Source organism: Heterodontus francisci, chromosome 32 (assembly GCF_036365525.1).
Source record: "Heterodontus francisci isolate sHetFra1 chromosome 32, sHetFra1.hap1, whole genome shotgun sequence".
NCBI lineage: Eukaryota > Metazoa > Chordata > Chondrichthyes > Heterodontiformes > Heterodontidae > Heterodontus > Heterodontus francisci.
The window spans coordinates 15,228,813-15,246,550 of record NC_090402.1 but is presented as its reverse complement, the minus strand read 5'-3'; the positions used below and the strand labels follow the sequence as shown (position 1 = coordinate 15,246,550).

Genomic DNA, 17,738 nt, shown 5'->3' with positions numbered 1-17,738 from the left:
ATATCAAATATAAATGTATACATGTGCAACGCTGAGGCTTGTTCATGATAGATTGAAGGATATGCCATTTTGTAAGGACGGAAGAATTATGCCAGGTAATGCACAATGTATGCAGAATGCACAGTGTGGATGCTTCTAAGCTGTAGCTGTGTGTAACTTGCATGTCCCTTTAAGGCAGGGGCGTCCAACCTTCTGGAGCAGAGGTTGGACCAGAACCACATGCCACAACAAGCAGCTGGACACACTATTAAAATGTTTTTGCATCAGGCAAACATCATGATTAAATATCAGGTGCAACACAATCACTTTCTTTTTCCATAAAAGCATTTCCATATTAACTGAAACATGACTCAAAACCATTTAAATAAAATACTTCCAAAAACCGTAGGAATTGTAGCTGTTGGCAATTCTACGCAGGGCACCCACTGACACTCACCAATAAAAAGACATACACCCAAATGTAAAAAGAAATCATTCATTCATTCATTAAAAAAAAACACAAAGAGGAATTCAAACCAACATAAATATCAAAATCCAGGCAAGATTTCCTGCTTGGGCCTTGTTTCTTTATTTGCTGTTAGTGTTTGTTGTGTTGCCAGCTTCAGCTGGCAATCTCTACTTCCTAATATAGTGCCACTGTCAACCGTCACCTGCTGTGGTTTGCTCCAGTGCAGCTCACTTCCACTTCTTATCTCTGCTGATATTTGCTCCATGAAGTTTCTGAAGGAATGAAAAGCATTTTGAACTCATGGCTAAACAATAAAGATTGTTCCTTGCTTAGTCTAAATCTACCAATGAAGAAGCAGGCACTTCGAAACCTCTCGGATCAGGAAATCAAAACGCTGAAGTCGGCAGCAGAAGACACTTATGAGCACAAGTATGCCAAGAGAAAACAACCTGAGCAGGGCTTTGAGGAATAATAATAGGAACTTGGGTGTCCCATCGGGACAGCAGCTTTAGGCCTTCTTTATATCTCCATTATGAAAGTAAATATAAAAGTTAAAATGGAAATATAAAAAAAAGATAGAATGTATGACTGTAAAAATGGTGGACATCTGCACACCTGGGCCCAATCATCCCTACCCTCGAACCCTGTTTCAAACTGCAGACACACAGTGTGCCACACCACAGGAGACTGACGAGTAATATATTACGAGTATAACACACAGATCTCCTCTAGTGGCACACCCACTTCCTGAATCACTTCTCAGTTTGCTTGTTACAACATCTCCTCCGCTCACAATGTGCAACTCAATGGAGGATTTGCTAGTGCTGTGATAAAAGTATATATTTCCTGTCTGTCACACTTCACGTATCATTCTGCAAACATGTTGCATAAAGTTAAGTAGATACTGAAATGTACAAAGCCCCAAAACAATTGTAAATACCTTAATTGATCAAGTAGCTAAAATATCTATAATCCACAATGGACGTTAACAACCACACACAGCATCATAGAATGGTTACAGTGCAGGAGGCGACTATTTGGCCATCATGTTCATGCCGGTCCTCTGCAAGAGCAACTCAGCTATCCTCACCTCCCTGCCCTTATCCCATAGCCCTGCAAATTTTCTTTCCTCAAGTACTCATCCAATTCCCTTTTGAAAGGCCCAATTGGAACTGCCTCCACCACACTTTCAGGTAGTACTTTACAGATCCTTTTAAAAGAATGCCAGAGTTCTGAGGTATAATCAGAACAGCAACAAAACTCTTGAACTCACCAGTTTTCCTACAGCATATTAGCATACATGTTCTAAAGGGGTTTCAGAAGATTTTGAGGAAGTCACTATCCCACAGCAACTGGTATGACCAATTTCATTTTACAGTAAATTAAAGCATCATTTAGCCTCATGCCTGGAGTAACGAGATATTGATTGCCCAACCAAAGAGACGGTACAAACTCTGTCCCGTTAGTGACAGGCTGTTTAACATCAAGCATTTCCATTGAAATGGATGGGAATGAAGATTAGACGTGTGTTAACGGTTGCTGATTTGTTATGAGACTGTTTCGCACTACTGGCGAAGACCAATTTCATTCATGCATTTTTTATGTAGAACAAAGAGGATTATATTTTTCAGCTAATATAACATATTACTTAAGACAGAAAGTAACATATATAGTACAGTACTAGTGGTATGCAACTGAATAAACTTGAACATAAAAGAACACTTTACAACTCACCCTTATCTTAGTGAGTAGTATAAGCCCGTTTTTGCTAGGACACAATTTGTGCAATCTCTGTTTAATTTTGGAGAGTTTTAAACACAAATCAGTCTCGACATTCAAGCTGCTTCTAAACTTGCTTTTTGATGTAAATAAGCGAAGAAAAACACATTTCACAAAAATATGTTGAGGCAAAGTGGACATGTATTTCAATGGACCTTTGGGACAACTCAGGGAACTTTTTCAATTGAGAGATGTCACTGATCAAGAACAAAGAACAGTACAGCACAGGAACAGGCCATTCGGCCCTCCAAGCCGGCGCCGATCTTGATGCCTGCCGAAACTAACACCTTCTGCACTTCCGGGGCCCATATCCCTCTATTCCCTTCCTATTCATGTATTTGTCAAGATGTCTCTTAAATGTCGCTATCGTATCTGCTTCCACCACCTCCCCTCACCACCTGTCACTCAAAACAGTCAACAACAGCAATCAAATTCTCTTTTAGATTCACAGGACTCTTGGCTTTTGCTAGAAAGGCCTCTGAAAATGAATTTTGAAGCCAGGCAAAATCCTGCAATTCATTTGCCTCTCTTTCATTTACTTAACTTTGTGTAAAGCTGAGACAAAGGCTCCAGAATTACATCTTAAACTTCCAGGACCGACATTTTGCAATGTCCATAATAACAAAAAAAATGTTGGAGGAACATAGGCCATTCAGCCCATCAAGACTGCCCCGCCATTCAATATGATCATGGCTGATCATCCAGTTCCATGCCTTTTTCCCACACTATCCTCATATCCTCTTATGTCATTTGTATTTAGAAATCTGTCAATCTCTGCTTTAAACATACTCAATGACTGAGCTTCCACAGCCCTCTGGGGTACAGAATTCCGAAGATTCACAACCCTCTGAGTAAAGAAATATCTCCTCATCTCTGTCCTAAGTGGCTCCCCCCATATTTTGAAATTGTGTCCCCTGGTTCTAGACTTCCCAACCAGGGGAAACATCTTAGCTGCATCTACCCTGTCTATCCCTTTAAGTATTTTGTAGGTTTAAATCAGATAACCTCTCATTCTTCAAAACTCTAGAGGATACAGGCCCAGTTTCCCCAATCTCTCTTCATAGGACAGTCCCGCCATCCCAGAAACAAGTCTGGTGAATCTTCGTTGCACTCCCTCTACCGCAATAAATACCCTTAAGTTGAAGGGGCCAGAACTGCACACAGTACTCCAGGTGCGATCTAACTAAGGTTCTATACAATTGAAGCAAGACTTCACTACTCCTGTACTCAAATCCTCTTGCAATAAAGGCTAACATACAATTAGCCTTCCTAATTGCTTGCTGCACCTACATGTAAGCTTTCAGTGACTTATTGACATGACACCCAGGTCCCTTTGTACATCTACACTTTCTAATCTCTTACCATTTAAGAAATACTCTGCACATCTGTTCCTCCTACCAAAGTGGATAACCTCACATTTTTCCACATTATATTCCATCTGCCACATTGTTGCCCACTCACTAAGTCTGTCCAAATCCCCTTGAAGCTGCTTTGCATCTTCCTCACAACACACATTCCCACCTAATTTTGCGTCATCCGCGAACTTGGCAATACTACATTTGGTCCCCACATCCAAATCATTGATATATATTGTGAACAGCTGGGGCCCAAGCACTGATCCCTGCGGTACCCCACTAGTCACAGCCTACCAATGCAAGAATGACCCGTTTATTCCAACAATGTAGTTACATTGTCTTGTAACATGGAGCGACTCCCTACCAAACATTTTTGGTGAAGCTTTGTACTTTTTCCATCCATGATGCCAATGTTACAGTTCCTACCTTTCAAAGAAGCGTCGAGCTCATTGAGCCTGTCAAATATGTCGGCCAAGTAGCCCAGTAAAACTTGGAAGCGCTGGTTGTAGAATCAATAATGGTGGTGATTCAGAATCGATCAAAAACCATGCAGCACTCATCCCAGAGTTTGCAGATCTTTACCAAAACTGTACCACGAGACAGCCATCGAACTTCAATTATCTTGATCTGTCCTTTCAGTTGAAAGAGCTCCTGTTTGAAAGAGCTCCTGTGCTTACCTTCAAGGGCTGCATGTTTGGTCTCCAAGTGGTGTTTTAGTTGCTTGATTTCATGCTGTCTTGAGCAAGAAATTCAGCACAAACTATTTTTAATAGGTTAACAATTTTGGTAAACGAGCAAGCGCAAGTTCCAAGTCCAAGTAGGAAAAACCATTTTTCCTATTGTTCTTTTGCCCGCCTCTACTTGTTCCTTACACAGGATCAATAGCATCAAATTTATGCTTCAAAAAAACATTCCATTCCTTCACAATTATCGAACACCAAACATCAAGGTCACTTCAGTTATATAGCATGCTGCACAGTAACATCATGTACGATACGAACAATAAGTCCTGTGAGCAGTACAAAATCAAAAGCACCAACAATATATAAAAAGTTCTGTAACGTGCACCAGAAGCAGCTCTGATTGGTCCATTTTCCACTTCTAGAAATCAGTGGGAATTCAAACATTCCTCAAGTATCACCTTAATGGCGTCTGTATAATGTACACTTTTTCTTTGAATTTAAACTTAAGTTTGATCAGTCTCTTGAAAATTTAAAGAAATTCAGATTTACAATGCATCTCCTCCGGCTATAAAAGGTTGTGTCGGTGCCTCTCCTTCTCAGCCAGCCTGTCCTCCTCGCGCCCCACTCAACAACCATGTCATGCTCCCTAGATTGTCCAAGGCAGAGGTTCCCAATCTACCTGCCCACTTACCCTTCCTCCTTGTGGGGTTGCCCACCAGATGACCCATTCGGGATCATGAACATAATGAATGAGAATATCAACATGTCCCATATCTGGCAAAGTGCACTGGAGTGGTAAGGATGATGTGCAAGCTGTGGCGTTTACTATTCCATATCGCTGCCTCTATATTTTAATACAATTAATCACTTAGTTCGCTCGAATTGTTTGTCAAAACTTTGGTGAAATAGTGCTTTCTCTCATTATTCTCAAGAGAATTGGGATAGGGTCTAGTTCGGAGATTGAGAAGTCAGCAGGACTGGCAACACCAGGAAAGCCTGATTAGCATCTATGAATAAAAATGAGTCATGCAAACACTACAAGGAAGGAATACAAATTCACAAGCCTCCATGTCCTCCTAAAAACACCAATGTTTACAGAGCTGTTAAAATTTCACTCAATATGAATTCAAACTGATTGTTTTTCTTTTTAAAGATTAACCCTCCACATAAGAAATAGGATCAGCAGTAGGCCATTTGGCTCCTCGAGCCTGCTTTGCCATTTAATAAGATAATGGCCGATTTGATTGTGACAACTCAGCTTTCCTGCCTGCACCCCCCCAAAACCCTGGACTCCCTTGTAGGTCAAAAATCTGTCTAACTCAACCTTGAATATATTCAATAACCCAGCTTCCACTGCTCTCTGGGGAAAGAGAAGTCCAAAGACTAACTACCCTCAGAGAAGAAATTCCTCATTGTCTTCTTCAGAGACACCCCTAATTTTGAAACTGTTCCCCAGAGTTCTAGATTCCCCCACGAGGGGAAACATCCTCTCAGCATCTACCCTGTCAAGCCCCCTCAGAATCTTATATATTTCAATAAGATCAGCACTTATTCTTCTAAAATACAATGAGTATAGGTCCAACCTGCCTAACCTTTCCTCATAAGAGAACCCCTTGATCCCAGAGCCTAGTGAACTGCTTCCAATGCAAGTATATCCCTCCTTAAACAAGGAGACCAAAACAGTACACAGCATTCTAAGTGCAGTCTCAGTTCTAGGATTTTGACCCAGCGACAGTGAAGGAATGGTGATATAATTCCAAGTCAGGATGGTGTGCGGCTTGGAGGGGAACTTACAGGTGGTGGTGTTCCCATGCATCTGCTGCCCTTGTCCTTCTAGGTGGCAGAGGTTTCAGGTTTGGAAGGTGCTGTCTGAGGAGCCTTGGTGTGTTGCTGCAGTGCATCTTGTAGATGGTACACACTACTGCCACAGTGGTAGAGAAAGTGAATGTTTGTGGATGGGGTGCCAATCAAGCGGGCGGCTTTGTCCTGGATGGTGTCGAGCTTCTTGAGTGTTGTTGGAGCTGCACCCATCCAGGCAAGTGGAGAGTATTCCATCACACTCCTGACTTGTGCCTTGTAGATGGTGGACAGGCTTTGGGGAGTCAGGAGGTGAGTTACTCGCCACAGGATTCCTAGCCTCTGACCTGCTCTTGTAGCCATGGTATTTATATGGCTACTCCAGTTCAGTTTCTGGTCAATGGTAACCACCCCAGGCTGTCGATAGTGGGGGAGTCAACAATCGTAATGCCATTGAATGTCAAGGAGTGTTGGTTAGCTACACTCTTGTTTGAGATAGTCGCTGCCTGGCACTTGTGTGGCACAAATGTTACTTGCCACTTACCAGCTCAAGCCTGGATATTGTCCAGGTCTTGCTGCATTTCTACACGGACTGCTTCAGTATCTGAGGAGTCACGAATGGTGCTGTACATTGTGCAATCAGCAGCGAACATTCCCACTTCTGACCTTACGATTGAAAGAAGGTCATTGATGAAGCAGCTGAAGCTGGTTGGGCCTAGGACACTACCCTGAGGAACTCCTGCAGTTACGTTCTGGAGCTGAGATGACTGACCTCCAACAACCACAATCATCTTCCTTTGCATGTGGTATGGCTCCAGCCAGCAGAGAGTTTTCCCCAATTCCCATTGACTCCAGTTTTGCTAGGGCTACTTGATGCCATACTGGGTCAAATGCTTCCTTGATGTCAAGGGCAGTCACTCTCACCTCACCTCTTGTGTTCAGCTCTTTTGTCCATGTTTGAACCAAGGCTGTAATGAGGTCAGGAGCTGAATGGCCCTGGTGGAACCCAAACTAAGCGTCACGGAGCAGGTTATTGCTAAGCAAGTGCTGCTTGATAGCACTGTCGGCGACACCTTCCATCATTTTACTGATGATCAAGAGAAGACTGATTGGGCAGTAATTGGCCAGGTTGGACTTGTCCTGCTTTTTGTGTACAGGACATACCTGGGCAATTTTCCACATTGCAGGGTAGATGTACTGGAACAGTTTGACTAGAGGCGCGGCAAGTTCTGGAGCACAGGTCTTCAGTACTATTGCCGGAATGCTGTCAGGGACCATAACCATTTGCAGTATCCAGTGCCTTCAGTCGTTTCTTGATATCACGCGGAGTGAATCGAATTGGTTGAAGACTGGCATCTATGATGCTGGAGACTTCAGGAGGAGGCAGAGATGGATCATCCACTCGGCACTTCTGACTGAAGATTACTGCAAATGCTTCAGCCTTATCTTTTGCACTGATGTGCTGGGCTCCTCCATCATTGAGGATGGGGATATTTGTGGAGCCACCTCCTCCAGTTAGTTATTTAATTGCCCACCACCATTTACGACTAGATATGGCAGGACTGCAGAGCTTAGATCTGATACATTGGTTGTGGGATTGCTTAGCTATGTCTACTGCATGCTGTTTATGCTGTTTGGCATACAACTTGTCCTCAGTTGTAGCTTCACCGAGTTGACACCTCATTTTGAGGTATGCCTGGTGCTGCTCCTGGCATGCCCTCCTGCATTCTTCATTGAACCAGAGCTGATCCCCCAGCTTGATGGTAATGGTAGAGTGGGGGATATGCTGGGCCAAGAGGTTACAGATTGTAGTGGAGTACAATTCTGCTGCTGATGGCCCACAGTGCCTCATGGATGCCCAGTTTTGCATTGCTAGATCTGTTTGAAATCGATTCCATTTAGCACGGTGGTAGTGCCACACAACATGAAGGAGGGTATCCTCAATGTGAAGATGGGACTTCGTCTCCACATGGATTGTGCGGTGGTCACTCCTACCATGTCATGATGTCTTATGAACAGTACAAAATTCAGAGACACTAACAATATATGAAAAGAGCTGTCCAGCTGCAATTGTCAGACCCAGAGATACTGTAGGCTTGCAGTCCAATCGAGTACCTATGCTAATAGATAAATAATTTTATTTAGTAATAATCAGATCTGCTTAAAAATATTCTGAGACCTTCTTGCACACTTCACTTTACTCATTCTGGTTCACTGAAGTCCTTTAGGGCCGGAAATCTGCTGTCCTTACCTGGTCTGGCCTACATGTGACTCCAGACTCACAGCAATGTGGGTGACTCTCAAAATGCCCGCTGAAATGGCCTAGAAAACCACTCAGTTCAAGGGCAATTAGGGATTGGTCCAACCAGCGATGCCCATATCCCAACAAATAATAAAAGAAATTCAGATAGGCCAGATTTCACAGTCAGCGGTGAAGCGATGGCGCTCAAGTCAAAGGGAGCTCCCGGCATCCAGCAATAGTGATGTCATCAAGCAGGGGAGGCATTCTCTCAGACAACAAACCAGGAAGCAAAGTGCACTGAATATCCTCCACTTTTAATTAAATTTTACAGAAGAACAAAATAAAGGATTGGGACATAAACATGGGATAAAATAGGAGCCAACATATCAAATTAAAAAAATATTTTTTAAAATGTGGAATTTATAATGGAGTAATTTGACATTCCAAATATAAAATTAGTTTTACAGGGCCAGTGAGGCTGTTCAGAAGTATCAGTGAACTTAGTACAGCGTTAAAAACCCAGTTACATCTCAATCAACAAGATGTTACTTTTTTCAAGGGTTTTTACAGCAAGACTAACAGTGTAAAAGGGCAAACTTTCATCAGTTCAGTGATTTCTAATTGATTGCAGAATGGGGCTACTTCAACAGCGCACCCTATGGAGAAACATAGAATCAGTGAAAGCAACTTCTGGATTTCTACCTTTAATTACGCATGTGGGACTCCAGAAGTTGCTGCCTGTTTCAGGAGTAATGATGACGAACGCTGACAGATTCACCATCATTACATCGCAAAATCTGGGCCATAGTTCTTTCCCTGTTGGTGCAATTTTATCTTCTCCCAGGTAAACTGGCCTGTATATCTTGAACTCTGTCTCCAGCCAATCCCATCATTCACTGCAACTCTCCATCACACAAATATAAAAGCAAAATACTGCGGATGCTGGAAATCTGAAATAAAAACAAGAAATGCTGGAAATACTCAGCACATCTGGCAGCATGTGAGTTCCGAAGAAGGGTCACTGACCCGAAACGTTAACTCTGCTTCTCTCCACAGATGCTGCCAGACCTGCTGAATATTTCCAGCATTTCTTGTTTTTATCTCCATCACACAGCCCAGTTTTCTGCCAATTGTTAGGTGCTTAAAACTGACAGCCTCTACTAAGTCTTGACTCTTTCCACCTTTTGTATCATTAATTGGATGAGATACCATTAGGTTTCCATCAGATAAACATACCCTCTATGGGCTCGTGGCCCATCAGCCATCTTAATCAAATGTGTGAACGAACACATGTGATCTATATGAGTGTGTAGCCTGTTGTTGTAAAAGTAGAGTACTCACTGCTAGAAAAGATAAGCATGCTTTCAGACTTTTGCCAATGCTGCTCTAGCTTGCTACGCGACAGTAGACCAGGATCAGTCACTATCCCATTTTCCTTGTGCTTAAGCACTGGTGACAATCATTTTTAACAAACATCTGGATGTTGCAATAGGGCTCCTTTCCGTATGGACGAGATAGAATGGGCCTTGTCTGTATACATTGTGCAATCTGCTGAAATGTACAATCTATTCCAGTCACATTGCTGAATAAATCTTTGCTGTGTTCAAAGCAAAACAATAATTTTGGGAAGGAGCTGCTTCAAACACAAAAATCCTTTATATAAATCAGCAACCATTCTTATAGAATTCCAACACATTTCACAATGTTCCTCTTTGATGACATCATTGCAGCATGACCATTTAGCGCACCCTGCTAATTGATTACAGAGCAATCCTCTGCAACAAAACTCTTGTTTCAAACCATTCCTCCTAAAGCACAAATCTGCTTAGAAACATACTAAAGGGGATAAGTCCTCTCAGTTTAAATACAGTACAACGGTTTATTTAAAAATGTTTACACCACTTTACAAAAGAGCACTCAATTAAAAAAGTTTTGACTACATTTTCCTCCAATAGATTTTTTTTGGTCAAATGAATAACAGAAATGCAGAAAGCCATCACTATACCAACTCCAAAACAAACTATTGAGAAATCCACATATAATTGCTATTTGGCCAATTTTAAGTGCACTCTCTCTCCACTTGAGGCCATATACTATTTATCCAAGTACACAAGCTTAGGCGTAGCTTGGCAAGAGGCAAGGCCTAGAGGCCCTTGTGTGTGCAGAGATGCTGCTGGAGTTTCATCAGCTAAACCTCTGCGACTTACCCATACAGAGTGCTCGTAAGCTTCCTACCACTTGTCTAGCCAGGACCACCCTACTAATTAGGGATTTCACGGTCATCTGAAGCCAACTGGGAAGAATCCGAGGTCCCAGTGGCAGGTCCCATTAATAAGCTGGGCTGACTGGTCTACATTCAACAGTGCTTTGGAATTGTTACAGACTTTCCTGGCTCAGGAGTTAAATTACAAAATCTGCTACATTTTTGTTTGGTCATTGCCTGGCCCTTGTGCTGCGAATGTTACTTGCCATTATTCAGCCTAAGCCTGAATCCTGTCCAGGTCTTGCTACTTGTGAGCATGGATGACTTTATTATCTGAGGAGTTGTGAATGGAACTGAAGACAGTGCAATCATCAATCAGCATCCCACTTTTATCCTCATGATGTAGGGAAGATCATAGATGAAGCAGCTGAAAATGGCTGGACCTAGGACACTGCCTTGAGGAACTCCTGCAGCGATGTCCTGGGGCTGAGTTGATTGGTCTCCAAAACCACAAGCATCTTCCTCTGTGCTAGATATTACTCATTTCCAATCTTCCCCAACCAGAGACCCCATTTGCCTGCCAAAGCAGACACCTGTTGATCATTAGACAACTACCAAATGCAGGATTGAGTCCTTGATAAATGGATAGCATTTGGAGTTGCAAGATGAGCTGCACTAATTACATTCATGTGCATGAATGATTTGCCACCATCCTCCTGACTACAGCATTGTCTCACCATACCCCACACAGGTATGAAGCTCCAGGATTGATTCCTTAAGCTATGCACACTTGTTCTCATAATCCAGGTAATGCTATCTGAAATCAAAGGGCTTTCTTAACAGCCAAACAATAGACATCTGTCTTCAGTGTGATGCAAGGACCTACACAGTACAGTTTCAGGCATGCCAGCCAACCTGGATGTTCTAAATCAGGGTTGGCCAACATCCAGCCTGCAGGCCAGGAACTGGCCCACCAAACATTTCCATCCGGCCCGCGCATGTAAACTGTTCCCGGGGCCGTTCCTCGTCTTCATAGTGACTGGAGATTAGAAATGTCCCTTCGTCCCCTTCTTATAGAGCAGCCTTTTTAAAAACATCGCACTTATCAGTTTCGGGGTTTTCAGCTGGCTTTAAAAAAAAGTCAGAATGCACCAGAAAACCCCGAGTCTGTTGTGAAATGGCTTTCCCGATGACAGTGGCTGTCAGCTTTGAAACTGACAATGCGACGTTTATAAAACCGAACTGACCAAGTTCCACTCTCTGCAACTGTGAGAGACAGACAATGAGATGGGGGGGTGGGGGTAAGACGGTGAGATGGGGGGGGAAAGACAGCGAGAGACGGGAAATGGGGGGGACCGACGAGAAGGAGGAACTGGCGAGCGGGCAACGCTGGATACAGGGGGAGCGGTGCTGGAGACGGGGGGTGGTGTGGTGGAGAGATACAGATAGAGGGTGGGTGGAGAGATACAGAGAGAGAGTGGGTGGAGAGGGACAGAAAGGAGCGGGGAGAAGGAGATAGAAAGTGGGGGGAGAGGGAGATGGGGCGGGGGGGGATGATGGAGACAAAAAGACAGAGAGGGGGAGAGAGATGAGGGGGTGGGAAAAGCGAGTCAAAGAGTCATTTACTTATGGCACAGATGGAGGCCATTCAGCCCATCAAGTCCATGCCAGCTCGCCACAGAGATATGCTGTCAGTCCCACTTCCTGGCTCAATCCCCATAGCCTTATAAGTCTATTTCTCTCAGGTGGCCATCCAACCTCCTCTTGATGTTATTGATTGCTCTGCTTCCACTACCTCGTGGGTAGAGAGTTCCAGGCCATTGCCACCCACTGCGTAAAAAGTGCTTCTTCATATTCCCCCTGCATCTTTTGCACAAAACTTTCAATCTGTGTTCCCTAGTCCTACAGGGAAGCGGGGGGCGGAAGGGAGAACGAGACACACACACACAGCGTGGGGACAAGGTGGGGGTAAGGGGGGGGGCGGGTGCAGGAGGGAAGAGAGATCAAGGTCTCTCCTGAAAGATGGATATCTATCCAGAATACTCTGCATTGCTACATCAAGTGTCCGGGCAGAAACTGACTACTTATGCAAGCAAAACAATGCCAGTTTTATCACTAAATCAGTTTTCAATATAGTGACGAGAAAGTAAGTCAATAAATTAGTCTTCTCATTTAAAGCTTCATCGTAAAAATGCACATTTTTTGTTGTTTTTATTAATAAGAGAAATTTTTAATGCCTTTATCTTTCAAAATTTGCTCAACAGCTCCCTGGGCCGAGCAAAAATCGCAATGCAGCCCTCTGCCCGAAAAGGTTGGACAACCCTGTTCTAGATATCTATAAAGCCAACAGGGTGTACCAGGAACGCTGCTATAAGATGTTGAAAATTAATTTCATCTGATTGCACAACCTCAAACATTCTTATCTTATCTGGAAATAAATCCTGTTCATCTATCACCCCATTCCTTGCCAAGTACAACTTGCAACCTGTCCCTTGAAGGAGGATTGAAGCAAGAGCACTTGCCACTGACCACTAAGAAGACTGCCCACAGAGATACAGCAATCACTTTTGCAGGGTCCCCCATTTCCCGATGGCAGTTTAAATCTGGCATCAAGTCAAGGAGATGCGTTAGCATGCAGCAGCAGTGATGTCATTAACAGCCAATCACATTGAAGTATTCACACACGGCAAAGCAGGAAGTTAAAACCACCGAATCCCTTCGCTTTTAAATTTTCAAATAGCAAAAAGTAAATGATTACCATTGGATTAAAATACAAGCTAAAATAAAAACAAACTTGTTAATACCCGGTTAAAAGCCCAGTTACACATCTCTCAACAAGGTGTAACATTTTCAAAGGTTTTTACAGCAAGATTAAGAATGGAAGATTTTGCCAAATCATGATCGATTACAGTCTTTGGGAACCTCTACAGCACACTGTCTGGAGAAGCACAGAAGCACTGTCAGCTACTTCTGGATTTCCACATTATTCTGCTCATGTGCAGACTCCCGAAGTTGCTGTCAGTTTCCGTGCAGCAAAGATGGTGAACTTTGATATTTTTGCTGTCATTACCACAACAATATCTAGGCTAATAACTTTGCAGAATGTAAAAGATTAATCAGAGAATGAAGAGGAAATCATGCAGCTTACTTGAGTGATTTGATGGAATTTGCTATTCTGGTACTGCGATGCTTTGTTTCTGTATAAAAGGTTACTAACATTCAGTTTGAAAAGCATGACGATATTTTAAGGCACAATATGCTACTATACATGCTGGCCAAAGGTGGAGATAAATTAATTTTTGAACTTAAACTGACTCCTACAGCACTGACCACTTTATTGGAGTGTTAGCTCAACAAAAGGAAGATATACATTTGTTCATGAGTTAGAATTTCATATCAATAAATGAAATATAAGCAGAAACATGCATGTTCATTAGTTGGAAACTTAGACTGTTAACTGTTATTGTATATGCTCCTCATATGGAACTTAACACTTTTGATCTCACCATATAGCGGATTCCAGTTGTCCCATAGCAATGATAAAAAGGCATGAAGGGAGACAGTCTGTACCTAGGCAACGATCTGTGGTGAACTCTCAGAGAAAGAGACATCAGCTGGCTGGTTAACTACTATATCCTGTAAGTACGATTGCCCCATTATAACATCATGGAGTCATTTGTGGCATAGGAGGCCATTCGGCCCATCAGGCCCATGCTGACTCTCCACAGAGTTATCCAGTCTGTCCCACTCGATCCGCTTAGTTCTGCGAGTCTATTTCTTTCAAGTGCCCATCCAATTTCCTTTTGAAATCATTGATTGAATCTGCATCCACGACCCTGGTGGGCAGCGAGTTCCAGGTCATTACCACTCACTGTGTAAAAACATTCTTCCTCATATTCCCTGTAAGAACGACCAGTTTATGCCTACTCTGTTTTCTGCCTGTTAACCAATCCTTAATCCATGCTAGTATATTACCTCCTATCCCAAGTGCTTTAATTTAACAATATGAAAGGCACAATTCAGCATAGCGGCGCCTCATCAGACCCCTTTCCTATCCTGAGTGGCGTGAAACAGGGTTGTGTTCTCACACCTACACTGTTTGGGACCTTCTTCTCACTGCTGCTCTCACATGTGTTCAAGTCTTCAGAAGAAGGAATTTTCCTCCACACAAGATCAGGTTGTTCAACCCTGCCCGTCTTAGAGCGAAGAGCGAAGACCAAAGTACGGAAGATCCTCATCGGGGAACTCCTCTTTGCTGATGATGCTGCAGTAACATCCCACACAGAAGAGTGTCTGCAGACTCATCAAAGGATTGCGGCTGCCTGCAACGAATTTGGCATAACTATCAGCCTCAAGAAAACGAACATCATGGGACAGGACGTCAGAAATGCTCCATCCATCAATATCGGCGACCACGCTCTGGAAGTGGTTCAAGAGTTCACCTACCTAGGCTCAACTATCACCAGTAACCTGTCTCTCGATGCAGAAATCAACAAGCGCATGGGAAAGGCATCCGCTGCTAAGTCCAGACTGGCCAAGAGAGTGTGGGAAAAAGGCGCACTGACATGTAACACAAAAGTGCGAGTGTATCAAGCCTGTGTCCTCAGTACCTTGCTCTACGGCAGTGAGGCCTGGACAACGTATGTCAGCCAAGAGCGACGTCACAATTCATTCCATCTTTGCTGCCTCTGGAGAATCCTTGGCATCAGGTAGTAGGACCGTATCTCCAACGCAGAAGTCCTCGAGGCGGTCAACATCCCCAGCATATGCACCCTACTGAGCCAGCGGTGCTTGAGATGGCTTGGCCATGTGAGCCGCATGGAAGATGGCAGGATCCCCAAGGACACATTGTACAGCGAGCTCATCACTGGTATTAGACCCACCGGCTGCCCATGTCTCTGCTTTAAAGAGGTCTGCAAACGCGACATGAAGTGCTGCGACACTGACCACTAGTCGTGGGAGTCAGTTGCCAGTGATTGCCAGAGCTGGCGGACAGCCATAAAGGCGGGGCTAAAGAGTGGCGAGTTGAAGAGACTTAGCTGTTGGCAGGAAAAAAGACAGAAGCGCAAGGAGAGAGCCAACTGTGCAACAGCCCCGACAACCAATTTTATCTGCAGCACCTGTGGAAGAGTCTGTCACCTTAGAATTGGCCTTTATAGCTACTCCAGGCGCTGCTTCACAAACCACTGACCACCTCCAGGCAATTACCCATTGTCTCTCGAGACAAGGAGGCCAAAGATGATGATCCCATGTGCTTTAGTTTTGCTAACCAACCTCCTGTGCGGGACTGTATCAAAAGCCATCTGAAAATCCAAGTATACTATTTCCACCCATTCCCCTTTATCAATTCTGTTAATAACATCCTCATAAAACCCCAACAGGTTCATCAAACATGATTTCCCATTCATAAATCCATGTTGACTATGCCCAATCAGATCATTATTATCCAAGTGTCATAAAGGTTCAGGTATCATGTTTCTGACTGCAGCCACTGCTCTTCCAACTCTGGTTTCCTTTGCATTGTTCCCTCGGTCCACTCAACCCTTCGTGGCAAAACCTTCAGCTGTCTTGCTCCCGCCATTCTGGAACTCTCTGCCTAAACCCCCTTACTTGCTAACTGTCCCCACCTTACAAAGCCTCTTTAAACTTTTGATCATCTCCCCTCCTACTCCTGATCCCGTAATCAGAGTGTATGTAAAACTGTTACGGAGAGAAACAGAGACTGAAACTTGGAACTACAATGATTCAGTTTAGAATAGCCCAGCATGGGAGACAGGGACCTCTAAAACCAGACCAGCCAAAGGGGAGCCAATTATTTAGTTAGGGAGCAAAAACACTTTTATGTAACCTAATATTTGCCCAAATGGAGAAACTGAAGACAAAAGTTGCGTGCATTAATAAAAAAGAAACACTTAAATACTTCAAATAGTTGATCCTTTAACAGTACAAAATGATGGACAAGTAATACCCAACTTTAAATGCTTGGATATTATGAATTCAATGTTTGTACTTTGCTCCTCACAGTCTTTAATACTGCACCGATGGCGATTTATACATAACTCGAATGCACATAGAGTTCAAGTCCAAACTTGTTTCCAGTAAGATGGTCAATCCTTGTTTGCATGGCTTGATGCACTACATACTGTAATTTTTACATTTAATATTTTCTGTGCCCCTCTTCAGACATCCCCAGACCACTCAGCATTCCTTTACCTAGGGCAGCCAGTAATCTACTCCCAGGCTTCTGTAACCAACCACTGGGAAGTGAACAAAGGCAGCCAAGAACCACTCAGTAGTATTGCCACTTCCCTCCTTTTCTCAACCAAGAGGTGTTAGTTTGGCTTGGTTGGTACAAGCTGTCACCGAAGACAGAAGGTTATGATATCCCACACTGGGTTTTAAGTACATAATCTAGGTTGATATTCCAGTGAAGTATAGAGGGAGTGCTGCATTGTCAGAGATGCCATTCTTTGGATGAGACATTCAACTAAATTTCTATAGTTCAAATGGATGTTAAAGATGGTACTCGTTGAAAAGAACAGAATTCTCCTGATGTTCCAGCCAACATTCCATTCTAACCCAACCCATCAAAACTGATTAACTGTTCGTTTATCGGTAGTTTTTGGAATCTTACTATATTAATTGGCTGCTGCATTTACCTACATTTCAACAGTCACTCCACTTAAAAAGTAATTTGTTTTATGTGAAGCACTTTGAGGGGTGCTGGCAGAAGTCACAAGATGGCCAAATACAAAGGATTTCTTTCACCTTTTACTTTCTTGCTGGCCTTTTGCAGACCATGGGGAGCTACAATTAAACACATGTAACTACCTGAAGTGGCTACAGCATAGTTTAAGATGGTAAAGCTACTGCTCCAAACAAATAGTGTTATATGGTAGGAGGAATTGCAAGATGTAGCAATAGAATTTTGGTATAAAGGTCATGGTTTAATTTCATTTGAATATTTGGGTGAAACTTACACAGGTGACTGAATTTCACAGTAATTAGAAATCTTTCTTTGCTATAAATGACTCTATGACTCTATGACTCGTCAAGCCAGTACATCAGAGGACCTTTCACCCCTGGGATCCATGAACAAATCCAGTCCTGACTGATGGGATGAACATTTCCTGTTTGCTGGCTGCAACAGTCCCATGTGAAATAAGTTCAGCGAGTTTCAGACCACTTCCTGTTTGGCACGAGCATATGGCACAACTCAGTTCAGTGTTAA

At 43.2% G+C, this 17,738-nt stretch overlaps 1 protein-coding gene across 6 annotated transcripts in view; it reads right to left on the bottom strand.

The window, feature by feature from the left end:
• lrrc8aa (leucine rich repeat containing 8 VRAC subunit Aa) overlaps window positions 1-17,738 on the bottom strand; it is a 55,962-nt gene that overhangs the window by 8,958 nt on the left and 29,266 nt on the right. Inside the window, exons 1-2 of one of the 6 annotated variants that reach the window (XM_068012299.1) lie at window positions 4,009-4,335; window positions 651-720 (exon numbers count right to left, since the gene is read on the bottom strand). The exons of 3 other annotated variants lie outside the window; for them this stretch is intronic. The gene's annotated coding sequence lies outside the window, so the exon portion shown is untranslated. Of the gene's footprint in view, window positions 1-650; window positions 721-4,008; window positions 4,336-17,738 lie in introns of those variants that run through there. 2 more of the 6 variants (XM_068012300.1, XM_068012301.1) reach the window with 2 other exon arrangements.